We start from the raw sequence: 18,781 nt of genomic DNA, 5'->3' as shown, positions 1-18,781 counted from the left end.
GTGGGATTTCTATTACGCGCAGTCTCATTACACAGACTAAGCTCAAATCCCAGCTTCAGCACTGTCTGACCCAGAGCGAGGTACTTAACTTCTCTGAGCCTCAGTTTCCTCACTGGTAAAAGTTTCCTCATTGATAATTAGGAATATTAAATGAGGTAACAGAGCTACAGCTATCACTCCAAAGAATGGCAGACCCAAAAAAACCAAGAGTGAAAATAGACTATATCGAACAAGTGAGATACATCTGGAAAAGTTTTTTATCCAAAATTATTTGAATTTTAAAATGATCAATAAATATCAGCAAGATTTTTTTCTTTAACATGACAACATTTATCCTAATCCAAGAGCTAATGATAGACTTCATGGAAAACTGTTAAAACCATTCCTTTTATTAATACATATATATATATATATATATATATATATATATACATACACACAAAGTTATTAATTTTTAGAATCATGGTAAATACACATAACATAAAATTTACCATCTTAACCACTTTTAAATGTACAGTTCAATGCCACCATCAGTACCATCTATCCACAGAACTCTTTTCATCTTGCAAAACTGAAACTCTGGATCCATTGAACAGTAACTCCCCAATTTCCCCTCTCCAAGCCCCTGGCAACCACCATTCTACTTTCTGTCTTTATAAATGTGACTCCTGTAGGTACCTTATAGAAATCATATATACACATATGGAATCATATGTATATATGTCTTTTTGCGACTGGCTTATTTCACTTAGCATAACGCTTTCAAGGTTGCTTTCATCCATGTTGTAGCATGGGTCAAAATTTCCTTCCTTTTTAAGGCTGAATAATATTCTATTGTATGTCTACACCATATTTTGTTTATGCATTCATTTGTCAATGGACACATGGATTGCAATACCAAAATATTTTTAAAAGCAAAGAAAAAGATAGGACATCTGGATAGAAACAAGAAAATGATAAAATACAGGAAACCCTGTGAACCTGATGTAATGGAAAAGAGAAATTTCAAAATTTTAATTAGAAGTAGCAAGTTTGTGTGCCTCAGGCATTTGGGTTGATTTCTTTTAAATCCCAAACAGGTGTGCTTATGTTAATTTCTTTCACTGTCTCAGAAGGCAGGTAATGGGATTGCTACATGAGAGAAATTTTCCTAGAAACATTTTCTGGAAAATTTTAACAAATTACTCATAATATATTGAAGGTAAACATACTCAGAGAATATTTTTAATTACCTTTATTAGTTTGAATTTGTTTATGTAACCAAGAACACGGGAGACTTATTTACTTATACTTTGATAAGCATTGAAAAGGAATAGCATATACCAGCAGTGAAAGATATTGCAGAAGTTTATCATGTGTTCTGGGGAAAAAAAATGTTATTTATAACAGTAACCCTGACTTCAACAGATTATTTTACCCACACATTGTGCAATGCATGGGGTCTGTCAGAGCCAGTCAGGTGAATGCTGACAGCTCTAAGACATTAAATTAAATTTAAATAATACTGGGAGCAGGAGGCCCTCACCCCCTTTCCAATATGCCCAGTGGCTGCACCTCTTGGGCAGAAGTGTCAGGATGGGATGAAGGAGTGGGCTTTGATTATCAGTGGCAATTTGAAATTCTCAGAGTCTCTTTGGAAGTTACATCTGACTTTTCAAGGCACTTACTCAGGGAAACTGGCTAATTTCCCAGATGTTTTATGAAGTTTTCACATGTCGTTAAAAATGATTTTTTAATGGGCCTTAAAAAAAATAGGACTTTAGACTTTAGACTACAAAAGCCTCCACAGAATTGGGTGGGTAGAAGCTATTATTAATTCCATGAATCCAGAAAGTTTCTTAGGGTTTTCGATAAGTTACAAAGGTGTCAGTGGAATTCGTACCTTTTCATTTTAATTTTCTAAGCAAAACCAAGACTCAGATTTTTCATCCCTTAGGGGATAAGAGCCTCTTCCACCCGGGTGACCTATGAATGCCAGTGGAATAATTCTAGGCTTAAAGTAGTTAATATACTTACATTGAATTTTTATTGATGAAATTTATGAGGGCTTTTCCTATCTCAGGACAGACTATTCTTACAGTAGTTCCATAACATAGAAATTCCAATACCCTTTTTGTTTAACCAATTATAAAATTGAAAGAAACAAAATGGAGAGGAGGTAACCCATTTTTGGCTTCCTGCTACCTCTACTTTCATCTTTGGGAAGTCCTCAGCCCAGGCCCTCTGCATGTTCTACCTCATTTTGTCATGGAAGCTTCCACTGGTTCCATGAATCTATTCAGCTCAACCTCAAAAATCCAGCTTAAAAAAAAAAAAAAAAAAATCCAACTCTCTTTAAAAAAAAAGTCTCTCAATACTTTAATTAGTTATTCATTAAACATTTCTCCAGTATTTAGAGATTCTATTGTTATTTACTGTATATTATTGTAAAAATCTTAGCAAAGACTTTTTAAAAATTATAAATGCATTTTATTTTTTCAAGTGACACACACAGTTTAACAAGGTCAATGTTATCACAATGTTTAAAGCTAAAATACAACATTGCTCCACTCGCCTCCTCCCAATATCACGTTCTTCTGTCCCAGAGGCAAACATTTTTGAATCATTCAGTTGGGTCATCAGGTATTCACGTATCTACATATTTCCAAATAATATGTACATATGGCTATTTCTTAAATAATTTATTGAGGCAAAATCCACGTAACATAAAAGTAATCATTTTGAAGGGTACAATTTGGTGGCATTTAGTACATTCTGCAACCACCATCTCTACCTAATTGCAGAACAGTTCCATCATTCCAAAGGAAAACTTCCTACCCATTAAAAGCTATCTCTTCCCAGTCCCTCTTTCTTGCAGCCCCTGCCAACAATTGATCTGCATTCAGTCTCTGTGGATTTATCTGTTCTGAATATTTCATATAAATGAAATCATACACTATGGAGCCTTGTGGATCTGGCTTCTTTCAATGACCATAATGTTTGGGAAGTTCATCATGTTGTAGCAGGTATCAGTACTTCACTCCTTTTATGGCTGAACAATATTCCAACGCTGGCATATAGCACATTTGCTTATCCATTTACCCACTGATGGACATTTGGACTATGTCCATCTTTTGGCCATTGTGGCTAGTGCTGTTATGAACATGTGTATGCGTGTACTGGCTTGAATATCTGTTTCCAATTCTTTGGGGTATATACCTAGCAGTGGAATTGTAGGGTCCTATGGTAATTCCATGTTTAACATTTTGAAAAATAGGCAAACACAAACACTTGTTTTTTGTGCATATTTTATCTAACTAAATGGCAAGTTTCTTGAAAGGAAGTCTTGCCTTTAATTAAGTTTGCATTTTGCAATTTCTTTCCCTTTCTCTCTCTCTCTTTCTCTCTCTCTTTCCAATTTTTATGCCCCCAGATATGCTTCTGCAGATGCTCCAACACTATGTATTAAATAGTTGATTTCATCTATATAAACTTTGAGACTGCTATAAGAAAATATTGCAAAGAATATAGTCCTTTTGTAACAAAGAGAAACATAATCCTTTATCTTTCTTCACTAAACAGATCTCTGTTGAAAAAAATTTTTTTTCCTTGCTTTCTATCCCTGTGAATTTATTCCCTATCAGGCCAGTTTTAATGTTTATCCGCCCACATCCTCTTCTCCCCAATAAAGGATTTATCAGTAACTAAAAAAAAAAAAAAAAAATGCAATTTGAAAACAGTTTTAAGCTTGTGACGAGTAACAAAGCAAACAAAACGAATTATTTAAACAGAGAAAACAAACTTGGGACAAACCTTGAATCATAAACTATTTTCCTCTGACAAAAAGCCTGCTTCAGAAACAAATGGCTCTTTAGAATATTTCTGCTATTCTATAAACCACATTTGAATATTTCCAAAAAAGAAAACTGAGAAATAAAACCATTCTTACAAGTACTAAGATATTTAATAGATGAAAGACCATTTCAGAGTCAGTCACTCATTTTAGCTACTGTGGCCACACTCTACTGAGGACATACAAGGTGAGGAGGGAGAGAAACTCACATTTATTCTGCATTTATTTATTCATCCACGGAATAGGCTAACACAGAAGCAAACAGGATTTAGACTAACCAATAGGAAAGCCTGATCATTTCAACAGCAAAACACACTTCGAAAAAGTTAGGAAACTCATTTGAAACATTTTTTGAAAAGACACATTGACTTTAAAGGAAGTTAATACAGTCCTTCATGGTCATTGCTATGAGGGTCTGGGTCTCATCATCAGGATGGACTGCACTTTTCCTGAACAACTGCCTTGTTTTCAGATTTCAGACAAAGTGAATCATGTCACTGATGACATTTTCATCATCACTTCGGCTCAGAGTCCCTGTTTCTGGCTCACATCGCCAAGGGTAGAGGATCTCCAGCACACATTTTATATGCTAATTTCATCTTAGCATCATTTGTTTTTCTTATCCCTATTTCCACTCTCACCGAATATATCTTTATTGCCCTGACTTCAATTCTATTAGGAATAATACAAGAACATAAAGAAATCAATCTCTTTCACCAGCCCACGTCCAACTGGACTTTTGATTTAAGGACCCTAACCTTAGTTGGTATATTTTCAGCAATGTGTAATTATTCAGTGTGGGGGTGACCTTGGGGTGACCCATATTATTGTGCTGGAAAGTATCACCAAAATTCACTATGCCTCGTTTTCCTGGGTTACCCAGTGGGCAAAATTCCCATTTTGTAGTGTGATTGCAATGCGTAAATTAGATAATCCACATAAAGAGTTTATCATGCTGCCTGGGCCATAGTAAGTGCTAAATTAATATTAGCTCCTATTAGAGATTATATTTTAATAAGTCCTTCTATGAGCTTAATTTAGAGCAAAAAAAAAAAATCTAAAAGCAGACTTCCACTTTTTCATTTAAAAATACACTAGCGCAGGGGCAACCGAGTATTTCTTAATGCCGAGAAGGATTTTAAGAAAACTAGCGGTGATAAAAAGGTGAAGAAATAAAGATCATTAAGTACAGGCAACTCTTTCAAAAGGGCTGGAATGTGCGGGGCAAACTAGGGCAGAGGTTTAATCTTGAAGGAGAATTTAATTTTTATGTGTTACTCTTGTCTGCCTTTTTGCCTGTTTAACATGTATTTCTGTGTGTTTTCTTTAAGATGAGTGAAACATGAATATACACCATGACAGGCACACGGGGGCTTGACAAATCTTCTATATATGAATTTTAAAATGTGAGGAAAATGAAAAATTAAGACCTAAAAGAACAATGGATGATGGCAGAGAAAAAATGCTACGTAGCAAATGAGGGTCTACTGTATAAAGCAACCATTCAGAATCTACTTGTCTTCAAAGAAGTCTTTTATAAGTAAAGCCACATAAATGTTTCTCTGTTTTTATGTGCATATAAATATCTTTTAATATGCACAATAGAAGCAGATCTAAAAAGCTGCTCTTAGTAAACTAGACCAGCTTTTCCATTGACTTATACCATAAAAGTATGCACAGTCTTCTGTGTGCTTAATCCAGGCTGAAGGTGGGGGAGGGAAGGAAGTCTTCAGATGGAGAAGTTGGTTGTAAATAGGATACTTGGGAAGGTCCAACAAATCTAATTTCATTCAAGGAAAAACAAAGCAGGTTCACCCTATAAAAGCAGGTGGACTGAGCTGTATGTAGAGAATGTACATCTTAATTGATAATTTGTAATCCAAAATTTTACATAATTGCATTTATTTAGCCTAAGCAATCCCTAGCACAACCAGAAACTGAGCTGATGAGTTGACATATTTCACACGACTACAAAATGTATGTGTAAGAAACCAACACAAAGGGAACTGGGTGATCCAAACTAAGCCATATATTGTAAATCAGAGCTTTGTTTTACATGAATTTAAAGGTATTGTTCATTTATTTCATAAAGAGAGACTTTCCAAATGCCCTGAGCATAGTTTTGTTTCATTTTGTGTGCACAGAGTCTATGATATTCATATATTTTAATGACATAGCCTCATCTAATGGAAGTATGTACATAAATCTCTTATATACAACATTAGTCAGAAGGCTTCCATAAAAGCTTATTTAAGTAGTAAAAAGAATAATGTCGCCTTTCAAGATTGAAACACACTATTTGTACCACTTGTGCCTCAATTTCTGCTTTCTTATCACTATTAAGGAGAAAATACAACCATTAACTTGCAAATTGGGACAAAATGTTTCCCTTTAAAACAAAACCATTTCTTTTTTAAAGATTGTGGCTTTTAAAGGTCATTTTGGTAAACCGAGTAATGACATTTTATCTTTTAAATAAAATGTTGTAAAAGTTACAGTGTCATGTAAGCTTTGTTTTTCTTTAGCATCGGTTTTACCTATTTTTTAAGAATATAATATTTGTAGATGAGAGAAAATGGATATATATGTTTTATCACAGAAATTCTCGAATTTACATGTTACTCATCACTTAATGCTCACTTTAAATCTCTCTGGTATGTATTTGAAACTTCACATGGTGAATCATAAAAGACATGTAAAATCTTATAGCTACATCAAAGAGACTCTAAAATTGATACAGCTTTACCATTAGGTCTCATAATACTCAATAGTAAAAAGGTAGTAAGCTAAAATGTGTTTTACTTATATCACATAGTCTAGTAGAATCCCAAGCTCCTCATAAATTAAATTATTTAGGACATAATATGTACAAACTCTGGTCAACTATTTTCATCAAATTTTTTTACTTCTTTGCTCACTTTATTGACTCGACAAGTACTGTGCTAAACACCAAAGGGATAAAAAGGGAAAGACCTTGTCTCTTTCCTCCGCCATCAAGAGGGAGATGCAGTCCTGGGAGTAACAGTAGCAATGTGATAAAATAGCTATTCTAACAGAAGCCAGTACACAGAGCTTGGTAGCCTAGGAGAAGCTACCCTGGGGATAGAAGAACCACCCCAAACCTTCTTGAAACAGTTGCAAAGGTGTTCCAAAGGGAGAACCAGAGGATGACTCCGTAGTCACACCTGAGTCCAAAAGTCCAGAACAGAGTACCTAGATATAAAACCATCCACATATTGCCATCTCATCTTTGACAAAGTAGACAACAATCTACATGGGGGAAAAGAATCCCTATTTAATAAATGGAGCTGGGAAAATTGGATAGCCACACGTAGAAGACTGAAACAGGCTCCATCTCTGTCACCACTCACAAAAATTAATTCAAGATGGATCACAGACAAATCTAAGACATGAAACCACAAGAATTCTAGAGGAAAATGTTGGAAGAACTCTTCCAGATATCAGCCTAGGCAAAGAATTTATGGAGAAGACACCAAAGGCAATCACAGCAACATTAAAATAAAGAAATGGGACTTGATTAAATTAAAAACCTTCTGCACAGCCAAGGAAATATTTAACAGAGCAAATAGACAACCTACAGAATGGGAGAATATATTCACAAGCCATACACCCAATAAAAGGCTGATAATCAGAATCTACAATGAACTCAAGCAAATCAACAAGAAAAATTAAACAACCCCATTAAAAAGCAGGCAAAAACATGAACAGAAGATTTTCAAAATAAGATACACTAATGGCTAGTACACAAATGAAAAAATGTTCAATGTCACTAATCATCAGAGAAATGCATATCAAAACCACAATGAGATATCACCTAACCCCAGTTTATCAAACTTTTATCAAAAAGTCCCAAAACAATAGATCCCAGCATGGATGCAGAAAGGAACACTTATACATTGTTGGTGGGACTGCAAACTAGTACAACCTCTATGGAGAACAGTATGGAGACTCCTCAAGGAGCTAAAAGTAGACCTACCCTTTTTTCCAGCAATCCTACTACTGGGTATTTACCCAAAGGAAAAAAAGTCATTTTATCAAAAAGACACTTGTACTAGAATGCTTATTGCAGCACCATTCACAATCACAAAGATGTGAAATCATACCAAGTTCCCATCAATTCATGAGTGGATTAATGAAATGTGGTATATGTATACCATGGAGTACTATTCAACCATAAAAAATGAATTAATCCCTTTTGCAACAATCTGGATGGAACTGGAGACCATCTTCCTAAGTGAAGTATGGCAAAAAATGGAAAAACAAACACCACATGTACTCATTATTAAATTCAAACTAACCAATTAGTACTCATGTGCACAGATGGAAATAAAACTCAACAGAAATCATGCAGGTGGGAGGCGGGGATAACATGGGTGAAATCATACCTAACAGTTACAATGTACACTATCTGGGTGATGGGCACACTTATAACTGACTCAAGCAGTACAAAAGCAATCCATGTAACCAAAACATTTGTACCCTTGTAATATTCTGAAATTTAAAAAAAAAAAGAAGGAGAAGAAGATGATTTCAGACCAGGGACCAGCAGATGAACAGGTAGGAGTCTTGAGGAAGCATAGCATATTCAGGAAAGTGCAAGTTGTCATTTATTTCTTAGTGGAGGAAGGACTCTACCAAAGTTATAACGTGTATCTGCCTGCAGGATCAGGTGGCAGCTGCCCTCTGCAGAACTCTGCCTGAGTTCTCACCCTTGCTTGGCTTCCTCTCCTCCCCTTTCCTACTTTTCCCACTTTCCGTGAGTCTCCTGGGAGCTATTTCTTAATAAATGACTTGTGCATAAAACTTCCTAGAGTCTGCTTTCTGGGGAACCTGCCCTAAGACAGTGGTGAGTAAGCAGACCACAATAGCTCTAGATGAAACCTCGTGAATGGCGCAGGAATGTCGGAACAGAAAGGACAGAGGAGAGAGAAAGGAGAGATGGGTAAACAGCTGGGTAGCTGGGTGCAGGACCTTGTAATCAGTGTGTGTACAGGTCTGAATTCAGAAGAGAGTTCTGGGCTGAAGAGATTTGGGAGCAGGCTGGAAGCCAAGGACAATGAAATTGCCTAGAGGTACCAGATATAGGTGATCATGAAGCATTAATTTTGCTCAAGCACAGAATAATCTAAGTTGACTCTTTTTTAGAATGTTTTAAACTCCAGATTATGTCACATATTTTAGCAGAAATTAAAGTCAAGCATTATTAGAGATATTGATGAGTTTTAATGGGTTGTCTTATTTAAGAATAGCTAATAATGATAATATTATCACAATGCAAATCAACACTCCTAGACACAGAGAAATTAGGCCAAACTTTAAAAATTAGACTATATTAAAGCAGAATTTCCACATTAACTGAACACATGATGTGTAGAAGGGTCAATACTATTGAAATCATCATTCAAATGAGGTTGGTAAACATGAAAAGGACTATGGAAATGGTAGAGACATGCATTTTTAGAGAAGAACAGTAGTACCTGGACCTGCCTTCTGGTCCATGCTAGTCTGCCTAGGTAGGAAACAGACTAATCTGTTAGAAGTATAAAAACAAAATGTCCTATAATAAAATAAAACTGAAATGACTAGGGACTGGGAACTGAAACCAATTGCTCTTGATATTGGCCTTAAAATTGGAAAAATAACTCAGTATGATAGTCAGGGGCAACGGGCCAAATGACAGCACTTTTTCCAGACCAGAACCTGCACTGAATGGGCCTAAAAGACCCATCCCGGCTACCTGAGAAGGTAAACATCCAAAGTATGATGGCGTCACAGTTCTGCTCAGTGATTCTCTAGCAACTTGCTCCCTGCATCCCTATTTTCTAATACTTCAATTAATCCATAACACACCCCTCCATAGCTCTTTTCCAAACCCTTAGTTCATTACTAGAAACTTGGACTCAACTTGGCCCCCATTCCCATTTAGAGATTCCTACTGACCTTCTGGTGTTAACCTTCATCTTCATCCTCACATATTGAACCAAATGCCTGCAAGCTGCATTCCATCCTAACTACCCCACCCCCTTGGGTGTTTTGGCCATACCAGAAGCAATTCTGTACACTTAAGTGGCAATTAAAGATTGTACTAGGCTGGCACAGTGCCTCATGCCTGTAATCCCAGCACTTTCAGATGCCAAGGCAGGAAGATTGCTTGAGGCCAGGAGTTCAAGACTAGACTGGGCAATATAGTGAGATGCTGTCTGCACAAAAATTAAAAAACAAACAAACAAAAAAAAAACCTAGCTGGGTGTGGTGGTGTGCGCCTGTAATCCCAGCTACGTGGGAGGCTGAGGCAGGAGGATCACTTAAGCCCAGAAGTTTGAGGCTGCAGTGAGCTATGATCGTGTCACTGCACTCCAGCCTAGGCAACAGAGTAAGATTCTGTCTCTAAATAAAAGACTGAACTAGTAAGTAATAGGTAAGTCTTCTGAAAATACTTGACTGAGAGCAATGAGAAATGTGCACACAGAATTTATTCCTGCATTATTTAATTAAATGGTATTTATAGCTATTAATAATTAGATAAGAGCGACGTGTACAACTTCATCCCATTTTAAAAAGTAGAAAGAATGGCACAGTAACCCTTAATCTTTCACAGTAAACACAGAAGTTCAAAGGCCCTATGAAAATAAAATTCAACTGCTCCTGACATTTGCAATGAATATTAATTTGGCTTAAATTATTTGTTAAAAGCTTCAAAGCAAAGTGTCCTTAAAGTAAGTAGGTTCAAAATAGATACCTGGTAAAGTAATAGCTGAATGACAACACCATCATTTGAAATGTATCTATTAATATTCAATTTCACATCTATCTCTTATCTCTTCTGTTCTGTCTGGACAGCTGTGCAGTAACTTAGAGTTTGTCAAGATGGTCATTGACTTGGCTCATAATGGTGGCCATGACCCCAAAGGGCCAAGAACACAGGGCAGGTGGTGCAGGGAGGGAGGCTTATGTTCTCCCTGTCACTTCCCCCAAACTATAGAGAAGCAGACTTCTGCCGTGATTTTCTCTTCGCCTCTGTGCCAGATCATTGCTGACACCCTGTACAGTTTGGCCCTAGATGTTCAGAGAGTTAAAGCCCAAGGGAGAAACTACATTCCCGCCTTCCCTGCAGGGTCGCTAGAAGAGTCCACCATTGAGAGGAGCTTGCGTGCGATTTGGAAGGTGAAAGTCATTATTTTCCCATGGTGGCTGCAGACAGGATCACGGGTATCAGCAGACAACAGAAGTGAGGTCTGAACTATAGATTTTGGCATCTCCCGGGACTCCCCTAGTGAGCAAGATCCACTGCGATTCCCATACTTTAGACTTCCTAAAAGTGACGATCCTAGGCATGGTTCCCCCCATCCTCCAAGGGTTGTATAAGTCTCTAATTCCTAGGGTTAAATTCTTCCCACTGACATGCCTTCATTAGCTTCTGTTTTCTCTCATTCCTTCTCTCCCAGGAGAGGAGAGTGGTTGATTTGATCTGTTGAAGCTTGACATTAATGGGCCCATGATTTCCTAGTGGATAGGAAAGTGGGAAAGTGAAAAGATGAAGTTACCTGTTCCCTTGTAGCAAGCACATCTGCGTGGGTCCCCAAACCTTCTGTGATAGGTTCCTGTTGCTGCTGTAACTAATTACTACACACTCAGTGGCTTAAAACAACACAAATTTAGTGCATTAGAGTTCTGTAGGTCAGAAGTCTCACTGGGCTAAAATCAGTGCTGGCAGGGTCACGCTCCTGGTGGCTCCAGGGGAGAATCTATTTCCTCAGTTCCAGCTTCTGGAGGTGGTTCACATTCCTTGGCCTGGGGTCCTGGATCACTGCGACCTCTGCTTCCATCATCACATCTTCTGTGACCCTCTTGCCTTCCTCTTACAAAGTCCCTTCAGATTATATTGGCTCACCGGGATAACTAAGGACAATCTCCCATCTGAAGATCCTTAACAAAATCACACCTGCAAAGTCCCCAGGTGAGACGTAAAATCGTCACGGCTTTTAGAGACTAGAATGTGAACATCTTTGGGGGTGGGCATTATCTGTCTACCATGCCTTCCTTCTGGAACCCGCCTGCCAGCCTCATGCGTATCCAAGCACGTGGTACCGGGGTTGGCCCAGAAGACCTGGTCCCTCGCTCCGTCTGCAAGCCCACCTGAGCTTGTGGGGCTCACGTCTACAGAAAAAGGGAGGAGTCAAAAGTCCCACTTTGGATCAAGCCTAAATCATGTATTCTAATGTAGGTTTTGCAAAGCTCTGCACTAAGCATTATACACACAAGCAAAATCATGAGTTATATCTTCTACCTGGCTAGAAACTTTGCTTGGTGGATTTGCTTTATTGATCAGACCCCACAGAAAAGGAGAAGTAGACGGTGACCCAGTGCCCGAAACTCATTGTACCTGATCCACAGATATTTAATAAAATACCTGAAGATTCTTTTGTAATGGAATTTGTTTCAAATGTATCTATTCTGTAATTCAGATCTGGTAAAACAAATTTTTCAAAATCAAGGTGCAGCTATAAAAATCTATATTTGAGAAAAAGTTCAACACAACTGGAACTGTCCGAAAAAAATAATGAATTTTCCAAAAATACTTTCACCACTTGATACTAAATATAGCACCTGGTATTTTTCAAGTTTATATCAGCATAGAACAAAAAGCCTTGCGAACGCCGATCAATGAGGCTTCTCTGTTCGTGCACGTTGGACGAACAAGGGTGCACTGTGTTGTTCACACTGTGGCAGATTCTTGAGCCAATGCAATCCTTGTTAGCTATAAAGTCATCTTCATGACATTCATAACTGAATATTTAAATAAATATCAGATGCAGAAATGTCCTTGGTGACAGCAGAGCCCCTGTGTTAAAGAGCATAACACCGGCCAGAGCAAGAGCATCATCATCTGTTTAACCGAGAGCAGCATTATTTGATTAGAACACACCAAAGGATTAATGGAAATTTTTAAATAATGTGATGGCAAAGCCAGAAATTACACTGGCCTGAATTATAATGCAGCTCAGGGACTCCTTGGCCTAGAAAAAGTGCAGCCTGCATAAGGTGACAGAAGGTTCCATCCCATTCTTGCCACTTTTCTCTCTCTGTTATTCCCTGAGATGGCCATTTATTCATTCATGTTCATTCATTCATTCATTCATTCACTCACTCGGCATCTGTTATCCACCCAACATGGGGGGACATGAAAATAAGCAACACACAGTTCCCACCTTCAATGTGCTCCCTCTCTGCTGGAGAAGGAAAACATTTAAATTATTAACACAATAGGGAAAGTGCTATGTAACAGAGGGACGCTGGAAGGAAGAGAGTCAACAACTCTGTCCAGAGAGCTTCCAGCAGGAGACGGCACAGCACAGTGGCTCAGCCTCTGCACTCCGGGCCCGACTGTCTCTTTGTGACCTTGGGACAAGTTACATAATCTGTCTGGGCTTCATATCTCTGTGTGTTGACCAGACATAATGATAACACCGTAGGCGTAGTAAGGGCTACATAGGTGTAGTAAAAAGGGTTGGGTGGGCATAAGAAATGCCATAGAAGTGTTTATTAAATACATAACTTGATAGTTTCACAGAAAAGGTAATTAATATTTGTGCCAGGCTTTGAAGAACAGGCAAACATTTGTCCATTAAGAAAGAAGGAGAGGCATTCCAGATAGAAGGAGGTTTCTAGTCTTCAAGAATGTCCCACACTGCTACCACAGCTGGGTGCCTGAGAGGGGGTGTGCATAGGGTCACATGGCCACAGGCTGGTGGGGTGACGTCTGGTCAAAACATCTGGAGGCTAAGCCACAGGCTGGTGGGGTGATGTCTGGTCAAAACATCTGGAGGCTAAGCCATGGAAACCTTAAAAGAGAACTTTGCACTTCTCAGGAGCTTCAGAAAGAGCCCATACAGCTACTTCTAGAACAACCCAATGGAAGGGCATCCACACTGCCCTCTTCCTCAAGTCTAGGCATATCCACCTTCCCCTGGGGACTCTCACCAGTGCCTTGAAGGTAACATCTGCAAGTCCTGTTGATTCTAACTCCAGAACAAATCTGTAGTTGTCCACTTCTCCTCACCTACCTCACCTCTAGACTCCTGCCTGGACTCCCTGCCTCTGTTCTGGCCGCATTTAATCTGTTCTCCACAGAGTACCAAGAGTCATCTTCTTAATGCATCAGTCTTTTTTGTGTTACTCCCCTCCTTAAAGCTGCTCACACTGCCTGTGATGAGGCCCCTGCCTAACTCCCCCACCTCAGTTCTCACCACTTCTCACCACCTTCTTGTCACTCATGGTGCTCCTACCAGAGAGGCCATCCGCAGTGGCTGCTACAGGCGCTTTGCTGCCTCAACGCCCTCCTCTACCTCAAACCTTCCCCTCCCTCTTTTTATCCCTTAGAGCTCAGCTTCAGGAAGGGTGCAAAATGGTGGAAAGAGAACTCAAAAGGAAGTCAGCAAGCCAGGGCTCCTGTACTGGCTCTGCTGCCTCAGGCTAGGTGAACCGGGATGTCACCCAGCACTTCTGAGCCTCAGTGTATCCACCTGTAAAATTGAGGGATTGGACCCAACGTGGGCTCATGCTCCATCTCACTCCCATCCTTTTTTTATGCTGTTCAGGAAACTTAACCCTGTCGCCCTGCCTGTCTACTTTTGTTCTCTCTTGGACCAGCCTAAGAAGCTCCTTTAATCCCTCATTCAGCTCATCTCTCTCCTGCCCCCATTTTGAGTCTCATAAAAGTAAAAAACTAAAACGGGAAGAGCAAAACTAGTGAAAGATATTTCCTTCTTAAAGGAAAACTTGAAACAAAAAGAAGACTGGTGAACCCAGACAAGGACATCTTAGAGGTGAAAACATACTGCTTTGCGGATGACACAGACCTGTCACGTGGGCATCTGGGCCCTCGGTGGCCTGGCTCTTCCTGGCTGTCTCCTCCCACCCTTTGCCATCCTCCTGCTCTCGGCCATCCCCCCACATTGGACTTCCATCATGTCTTCCCAACGCAGAACTTTGGCTATGCTACTCCCACTACCAGAGCCATAGACCAGATCTCCATGCCACATCCTCCCACAGCACCAGGAACCTCCTCTTCACTGTACAAATGACAGCTGTGATTTTATATTTAACTTGTAATTATTCTATTGTGTCTGTCTACCCCTAAAACCTGTATGTTCTAACAGGACAGGAATCAGGTCCATTTAAATTTATCAGTATAAGTTTACTTCTTATCAGATAAGAGGTGATCAATAAATATTCTGAATGAATATATGTATAAAATAGCAGAGTGAAACACATCCTTTATGTAGCATATCCCCAATAACAGGCCCCCAGCCTGGTGTCTATGTGGCAATCGAGAATTCTATGTCCTCCGTAGAATCTACTTAGGATTTTCTTTTTCTCTTCCATACTGTTGCCTGGGGCCACTGTTAGCCCTTGACTCTCTCCTCCTCTCCTCCACCCCCCTTACCTGTCCCTAAAGTGACTAGAACAGCAGTGTGAAAAATGAAGGTGAGAAGAGAAGAGGCCACTACTATCCTGGTACTCAAACCAGACAAAGATATCACAAGAAAATTACAGACCAATATCCCTTCTAAAGATAGACACAAAAATCCTCAACAAATACTAGCAAACTAAATCCAGCAACATGAAAAGGATTGTACAACATGACTAAGTGGAATTTATCCCAGGAATGCAAGGTTGGTTTAACATCCAAAAATCAATCAATATAATAGGCACTATTAATAGAAAAAAAGAACAAAAACCATATGATCATCTCAGTAGATGCAGAAAAAGCATTTCCACAAAACCCAATACCATTTCATGATAAAAAACACTCAACAAAGTAGAATGAGAACTTCCTCAACCTATTAAAGGGCATCTGCAAAAACCCACAGCTAGCATCATACTTAATGGTGAAAGACTGGATGTTTTTCCCCTCTAAGATCAGGAACAAGACAAGGATATATATTTGGGCCACTTCTATTTAATACTGTCCGACAGGTTTGAGCCAGGACAATTAGGCAAGCAAAGGAAGGAAGGAAAGGATGGAGGGAGGGAGGGGCATCTAGATTAGAAAGGCAGAAATAAAACTCTCTCTATTCACAGATGACATGGTTATGTATAGAGAAAATCCTTTAAAATCTACCAAAAAGCTATTAAAACTAATAAAAATTGTTCATAGAAGTTACAGGTCATAAGACCAATACACAAAAATCAATTGTATTTTTATATACTGTATTTTGAAAGGACAATTCAAAAATTAATCTAAGAAAACAATTCCATTTACAATAGCATCAAAAAATACTTAAAAATCAGTTTAAGAAAAGAAATGCAAAACTTATACTCTTAAAACTATGAAGCAATGAAAATGTTAAAAAATGAAAATGTTAATAAATGAAAAGCCATCTCATGCTTATATATCAAAATACTTGATATTGTTAAGATGACATTACTCCCCAAAGTGATCCACAGATTCAACACAATTCCTACCACAATCCCAGCTGGTTTTTTTTCTAGAACTGACAAGAAGATCCTAAAATTTATATGGAAATTTGAGGGACCAAGACAGCTAAAATAATCTTTAAAAATAAGAACAAAGCTGGAGAACTCACACTTTCCAATTTAAAAACTTACTTCAAAACTACAGTATTCAAGACAAAGTGGCACTGACAGAAGAATAAACATATAGCTCAGTGGAATAATATTGTGACTCCAGAAATAAGCCCTCACATTTTTGGTCAATTGATTACAACAAGGGTGCCAAGACAATCTGATTCTTTTCCACAAATGGTGCTCGGACAACTGAATATCCACATGCAAAAAAATAAAGTCAGACAACTTCTTCATAATATACACAAAAAGCCATGCTCAAAATAGATTATAGACCTAAATTAAGCAAGAGCTAAAATTATAAAACTCTTAGAGGAAAACAAAGTTGGATTTGCTGCACAAGTGACAAAAAAAAAAAAAGCAGATAAATTGTACTTCATCAAAACATCAAAACTTTTCATCTTCATCAAAATATCAAAACTTCTGTGCTGCAAACTAAACCCTCAGGAAAGTAAAAAGACAATCTGCAGCAAGGAAGAAAATATTTGCAAATCATATATTTAACAAGGGATTGGTATTTAGAATTTATAAAGAACGCTTACAACTCAATAATAAAAAGACAATTAACCCAATGTAAAAGTGAACAATGAATTTGAATAGACATTTCTCCAAAGAAGATACGCAAATATCTAATAAGCACATGAAAAGATGCTCAACATCATTAGTCATTAGGGAAATCCAAAGCAGAACCACAAAATACCACTTTGCATCCAAAAGGATGGCTATAATTAAAAATAGAGACAAGAATTGGCAAGGATATATAGAAAAGTGGAACCTTCATATATTGCTGATGGGAATGTAAAATGACGCAGAGCCACTTTGGAAACCAGCTGGGCAATTCTTCAAAATGCTAAACATAGTTATCACATTACCCAACAACTCCACTATGAGGTGTCTACTCAAGAGAAATGAAAACATACAAGAGCTGTCCGGAAAGTAGCCAGCCATGTAATATGTTCTCATTATATTAACAACTGCTGTATACTTTCCAGACAGCCCTTGTATATCCACACAAAGATCTGAATGTGTATCTTCATAGCAACATTATTCATAATAGCCAAAAATTAGAAACAATCTAGATGTCCATTAACTGATGAATAAATAAATAAAATGTGGTATATCTATACAACAAACTATTATTGGCAATAAAAAGAAATGCAGTACTGACACATGCTACAATGGACGAACCTTGAAAACATTATGCTTAGGGAAAGAAGCCAGTCGCAAAAGGACAAATACTATATGAGTCCATTTATATGAAATGTTCAGAATAGCAAATCCAGAGACAGAAAGCAGATTAGTAATTCCTAGAGACTGTAGGCTGCAAGGTAATGAGGCAATGGTGATTATCTGTAACGAGTACAGGAGTTTCTTTTAGGGGAGACGGAAATGTTCTAAAATTGTATCATGGAGATAGATGCACAATCTTATGAATATGTTTTTAAAAATTGAACTGTATTCTTTAAATGGATGAATTTTATACTATGTGAATTATATCTCAATAAAGCTGTTTTTAAAAAAGAAAGAAGGAAAAAAAGATGCCCTGAGGTCATACTTCTCCTTATTCAACACTGAGCTCACCTGGATAGAGTTGGAACCCATTCTACTAAGTGAAGTATCCCAAGAATGGAAAAATAAGCACCACATGTACTCACCAGCAAATTGGTTTCCCTGATCATCACTTAAGTGCACATTTGGGAATAACACCAATTGGGTGTCGGGCAGATGTGGGGAGGGAGGGGATGGGTGTATACCTACATAATGAGTGCGATGCACACCGTCCGGGGAATGGACACGCTTGAAGCTCTGACTCAGGGGGGTGGGGGGGCATGGGCAATATACATAACCTAAACTTCTGTACCCCCATAATATACTGAAATAAAAAAAAACAAAACACTGAGCTCAACAACCTCCATGTTCTCTCATCTCCCAACCCCCAACCCCCAGACGCCTCATTCTCCCAGAGACCCAAGCCCAGGTGGGTCCAATAGTGACATGTTCAGGGTAATCTTACTCAGTCTAGACTTTTTCTGTAAAATATATACACACACACATAAAAATATTGTATGTATGTGTGTGTGCATAATATACATTATACACACATATGTAATATACAATAATATATTACACCAATCCTCTGAATTTTGAGTTTTCAAAGACCCACCTTGATTGTCTATTCCCAGATCAGCAAATTAAGACCCACAGACCCAATCTAACCCTCAATCTGCTTTTTGTTTCTGTATTACTTTTCAGCTGAGAATAGTTTTTACATTTTCAAAGGGCTATTTAAAAAAACAAAAAAGAATACAGGACAAAATGCAAATGTGGACTGCAAAGTCT

This window comes from Lemur catta, chromosome 1, assembly GCF_020740605.2.
Source record: "Lemur catta isolate mLemCat1 chromosome 1, mLemCat1.pri, whole genome shotgun sequence".
In the NCBI taxonomy this organism is placed as follows: domain Eukaryota; kingdom Metazoa; phylum Chordata; class Mammalia; order Primates; family Lemuridae; genus Lemur; species Lemur catta.
This window is presented reverse-complemented; position numbering follows the sequence as displayed.